The sequence below is a fragment of the Nycticebus coucang genome, chromosome 23 (genome assembly GCF_027406575.1).
Source record: "Nycticebus coucang isolate mNycCou1 chromosome 23, mNycCou1.pri, whole genome shotgun sequence".
Taxonomy (NCBI): Eukaryota; Metazoa; Chordata; class Mammalia; order Primates; family Lorisidae; genus Nycticebus; species Nycticebus coucang.
Genome location: NC_069802.1, coordinates 22,357,179 through 22,363,306, shown reverse-complemented (window position 1 = coordinate 22,363,306; position 6,128 = coordinate 22,357,179).

The following is a 6,128-nucleotide window of genomic DNA, read 5'->3' as shown; positions in this document are numbered from 1 at the left end:
GTCTGCTGACGTCTGTGTTCTCAGAGCTAAGGTTGAACTACTCAAGATTGTGCAAGCAAGGTTCATGACTGACTGTGGATCTGGCTTGCTGAACTCAGTTTTAAGCAGCTCACCAGAGAGATTGCTTTAAATTTTTCTTTTCTTTTTTCAGGTTTAGTCACAATGGTGAATGAAATTAAATAGGTGCTTAGTTCGGACTGGAGTGATGAATTGCCTTTTGATAAGCAAAGTTTCAACATTTGGGGGGAATTTTAGAGTTATCTATTATTTTTTTTTTTTGGCAACCTTCTCCTAAATCTTCTCTGGCAAGGTCTTCTACTTCCATTATTATAAAAGATGCCAAGGACACTATCCACTTTCTTTATATATATGTATAATTATTTATATAATTTATGAGATAGAAATATGGAGCTGCGTGGAAAATCCCTGATGGGGAAACTGGACTACACACACACTGTAGAAAACTGAGGAGTCCAGCTCGATGCTGCTGTCAGTATTCAAATCTTGCTTATATTAATGAAGAGGAGGAGTTCCAACAGCAAATTGTATTTTCTGAAACATGCATAAGTATTAGCAGCCCATCTAGCATCTAACAGATAACTCAATTCAGCACAGCCATTGATGACAACTTTGAATAGATGTATTATTCAGTATTCCGAATAGGTGATGGTCCCAATACAGTTTTGCTTCTATGAGAAATAACATCAACTTGCTATTTTACAAAAAACAATTACATTAGAATATGCTATTTTGGACAAATCTAGTGGTATACTTACAGTGGAAATTAATTTTTTACCTAGCTCTTCATACTGACAGGAACCGCAGACTGATGGCTTGAGATTATACTATAGTACAATTTGGATATCAGGGTAAGGAAAAGAAATAATTTCTTTACAAAATCTCTTACTCTCATCCCAGCTACTTTAGAGGCTGAGGCAAGAGAATTGCTTAAGCACAAGAGTTTGAGGTTGCTGTGAGCTGTGATGCTACAGCACTCTACCCAGGGCGACAGCTTGAGACTCAAAAAAAAAAAAAAATTCCCTTACTCTTCTCATGGGCTACTTCAGTTTTGGAATTTGAGTATAATTAATGTATGTAACATAGTTTAAGATGAGCATAATTACCTCATCTATTATGTTGCATTAAAAGAAAATGAAAATTCCAAACTCTTTGAGATGGAATATAACATTTCATCCTGCCATCTCCTTGGTGATGTTGACCTCCAACAGGATCCAGTTTAATATCAATATCGTGTACATGAGCCCCATGAAGCCAAGTTTCTCTGGGCCCTGCAGCCTAGAGCCTACACTGGCCTCTGACCCTCACTGAGACACTGAAGGAAAGAAGAACAAAGTCCATCATGTTGGCAGAAAGTACAAACACAGGCATGGGGTTTGCCTGGCTCAGACTGAGCCTTCATCCCAGATGTTTGTTCCTGTGGCAAATATAGCAGGGTGAGGTAGCTCCTCAAGGATGAGCCTATCCTTGTCTGGCCTTGTGTGGGAGTGATTCAGGTGCAGTAGTGGCTGAGCCCATCCTAAGGCAAGTCAGAGGAGAGACACATGGGCTTCCCATCTGTGCAGGGCTCACGTGGGTGCCATAGTGGCCCACCATCCATCGGATCACCCCCTTGCTGAGAGCTCACTTTGGTTTATAAAAGAAGATGCTGTGCGGTAACAGACCCATTCCTATAGACCCTTGAGCTGCTGTAATGATTGACCTGGATATTGGGTCATCTGTGCCAACTGTTTCTGAGACTCCTTCACTGGAGCAGGGCCTGTGACTCACCCTTTAGGGTACTAAGAGGACGATCAGATTGCTGTTGGTGCTGGCTTGGGCATTGTGAGTTCTGGCCTGTAAGGTTCAGCTGTTTATGTCCTGTCACTCAAGGCCTCATCTGTCATGGGCAGCATCAGACTGAGAGCAGTGGTCAGGCTCTCTGTAGTGAATGGCTTATGCAACTCAGGTGGCCAGATGTCTATACCTTGTCGATGTTGAATTTCTTGTGTGAGTGGCCAGTTGGTCTTCAGGAACCACCGCTGAGTGAGCAGGGTGGTTTGGGAAGTTCAGGAAGGCCTCATGGTGCTCTGTGAGTAGACTCCCGATTCCAGTGGAGAGCATCATGTGCTGAAGGAGAGGCGAAGTCCTAAGCTGGGGCTGCTCCATCAGCCTCCTGGCCCAACAACAGCTGGATGGGGTGAGTACTGCTAATTGGATTTCTTGATGTCATCCTTGAACATGTGAATGCCATGCTCAAAGCACAGGGTCACATTCCTGACCTTACAGTCCAAGCAGTCAGGGAGACTTCTTCAAGGATATTATTATAGGAGAGAGAGACTAGAACTCAACCGTGCTGGAACAAATTGTGGAGAGTTTTTGAAAGTTGAAGTCTTTGAAAGATAAGTTGAAGTCTTTGAAAGATAACGAGAGGAAAAGTAAGCTCTCTCATCTTCATGACAGGAAATAGTTTTACAATTTGAAATAAGCCATCACCAAGTGAGTCTTACACTCGCCCCCCATTAACTGGGAGAGAAATTCTCTATCTTCCCTTGTGGTTACTATTTAAAGGGATGGTTCTCAGGTACTTGAGAAAGACACTTCTGGGTTATAAAACTGGCAAGAGGATTTTAAGGAGATTTGCATCTTAAAAGGAGAAAGAAAGAATTTACAATTATAAGGTCTCTGAAGTAAATGTTCCAAGGAAAGACAGGTCAGTGCCTGGAGTCAAGAAGAAGGTTTTCTAAGTAAGTCATATCTGGGGAAACATTAAGGGTAAGTTTAGCAAATCTGAAGAAAACTAAGACCCTGGTCACTTTAAATCCATACATATCTTCAGTCGGGCACTGTATAAAGATATTTTGGTTAACAGAAGATCGTATATATGAAGATGGCCCCATAATATTATAATAAAGCTGAATAAATCCTATTACCTAATGTCTTAGCTATAGTTGTCTTATCATTTTACTGTAATACGCTACTCACATATTGCTGCTGGTGCAAACCTACTGTGCTGGCAGTAATATAAACCTACAGCTCAAACAATTAAGCACAGTACAGAAAACTTGATAATGATAATAAATGATTACATTACTGGTGTATGTATTTGGTATATTATATTTTATTAACATTTTAGAGTGTGCACTTATGGGAAAAAAAGGTTAATTCTGAAACAGCCTCAGGCAGGTACTTTAGGAGGTTTATCAACAGAAGGAATTGTTGTCATAGGAGATGACATCTCCATCATGGTTACTGCCCCTGAGGACCTTCCAGTGGGACAAGATGTGGAGGTGGAAGGCAGTGATGTTGACGTATCGGATTTTGTACAGGCCGAGGCTAATGTGTCTGTTTGTGTATTAGATTTTAACAAAAAGTTTAAAAAGGTAAAAACTTAACAATTTTTAAAAATATTAAATAGCTTCCAGAATAAGAATATAAAGAAAAAATGTTTTCATGCTGCTGTACAATGGTTTGTGTTTTCGGCTCGGTGTTATTCCAAAATTTTCAAAAAGTTACAACAAATTAAAAGTTTATAAATTAAAAAAAAAGCTGTGTAAGCAAAGGTTAATTTATTATTGATGAAATAAATTTTTTCTTTTATAAATTAATGTGGCCTCCATGTACAGTATTCATAAAGTCCACAGTAATGGAGGGAAATGTTTTACGCCTTCACATGTGCTCAGCACTCACTCTGACTCAGTGAGAACTCCCAGTCCTGCAGACTCCATTTATGGTGAATGATCTATTTAGGCATCCATTTTTTAAATATCTTTAGTACCATATTTTACTCTATAATTTCTGTTTGTGAACACAAATGCTCACCGTTGTGCTAGAATTGCCCACAGTTTTCAGTACAGTGATATGCTATATGGTTTTGTAGCCAAGGATTAACAGGTACTACTTAGCCTAGGTGAACAGTAGGCCGGACTATCGCTATGCTCCATGATGTTCTCACAAGGATGAAATCGCCTAAGGACACATTTCTCAGAAAGTATCACCATCTTTAAGCAATACATGTCTGTCTGTCTCTCTCTTTCTCTCTCTCTCTCCATATATATATATGTTTATGAAGAATGGCAGGGAAGCAGGGTTAATTGCAAGGTTCTATCTATAATAATAGTCTATTCTTTGTGTATTTTTTCTTTCAGGACCTTTCTTAATTAATCTACATGGAGGGAGGGAAAAGCATTTGATGGGAAATTTCGGAGAAATAATATTATAATTTATTTTGGGAATGATTGTTCTAAAAGGTGACATGGTGAAATAGAAGCAACAAAACAAATCAAAATAAAAACAAAACCCCCAAACACCCCAATGTTGGTTTGGATACAAACAACCTGAATCCTCTCTCTAAAATGTGATATTTATATGATTTGTGTAATATTAAGCCACATGACTCTTTTCCAGTTAACTTTTTTTCTGAAATCAGTACTATGATATGAACTTTCAGATTTTAGAATATTCAATTTTGTTTAAAAGAAAGACAACTTGTGGACTAATGAGAAATTATAGGATACATTCAGAAAAAAAGTAAGCTCATATGTTATAATAGAGCAGAGTGTGTTAACAAATATAATGTATAATCGCATAGTTTGTGAGGACAAAGAATATAGAGGTTAGTAATCTATAAGGCATATTAAAGACAATAAAATTAAGTCTAAGTGGGTCAAACAAGTAGGATACTGCAGACGGAAGAGATGGAATGAATAAACTTTGATGATGCCAATGCTGGGTTGCTAACTTTGTTATTTTAATAATTTTGTTATTTGGCCCTCTATTGATGACACTTATTGTGCCCCTGTAAGTGTTAGAGTAAGTAGTCAGTCACATAGGAGCAAGAAAGGCGGAAACAAAAAAGTTAAATGGCTCAAAAAAAACAAAAAACCAGCCCTTGAATGAAGAGTTCTGAAGAGAAGAAAAGAGCCCTTAATTTCTCAGCACTGCACAGGTACACAGTGACCTTTCTCCCATTCCATTATAACTGTAATAAGCTAATACTGTGGTTTTGGCCCCCTCTCCCATGAAAAAACAAGGGACCGGTGAGTAAATTCAGAATGCGTGCTCCTGACCAGCCTTCTCTGATCCAACAAGTAAAAACGGCAACTGCTCAGTGTTCAGGGCAATTGCTTCTTTGAGCCAGCCTGTTCTCTTTTATTTATTTATTTATTTATTTATTATTAAATCATAGCTGTGGTTCCTATGGCTCAGTGAGTAGGGCGTCAGCCCCATATACGAAGGGTGGCAGGTTCAGACCTGGTCCTGGCCAAAGGGCAAAAAAAAAAAAAAGCACAGCCCACAAAGTATCTGCTGTGGACTGGGCTCAAAAAAAAAAAAAGATCATGGCTGTGTACATTAATGTGATCATGAGGCACCATACACTAGTTTCATAGACTGACACATTTTCATCATACTGGTTAACATAGTCTTCCTGGCATTTTCTTCTTCTTTTTTTTTTTTTTTTGGCCAGGGCTGGGTTTGAACCCGCCACCTCCGGCATATGGGACCGGCGCCCTACTCCTTGAGCCACAGGCGCCGCCCATGGCATTTTCTTCTTAAAGGCATCATTTTGCTTCCTCACAAGCCCTTCCTAATCTTGTTGTTTGCTTTCACTCAATAAAGTTGCCACTGTCGCTGGGTCATATGTGTATCTTGAAATTCCTTTCTGTGACATTAGCAAGAAACTACACCAGTGATGTAAGTACCCTGCTCAGAAAATGCAAGAAAAAGTACGAATCGTTAGCAGGTAACAGGTGAGCAAACAATATGACCAGGTGTCTATGCTGTAAAATACCTTCTGTCTATGGATGCTCTTGCTGAAACCTCACTCATCATCCTATTCACCATGCATTAGCAAGGAAGGTTGAAAAGTGGCAGAGAGTGAATAGAAACTTGACCTAATCTTAGATTCTGGTCTACTTCCTTGGATCCTGCTCTTTGAAGTTTATTAGTACATTCTGCCCATTTTCCCTGATTCTCACCATTGGCTTTACTCTGAATTAATTAAGCATGTAATTTGAGTTTTTTAACTTGGCCTGTGAATCTGTTCTATAGGATAGCTTGTGTAGAGGTAGCATTACATGAAGGTCATTTTCCCCATGACATTGACTGTCATACAATACCTACCACAGAGA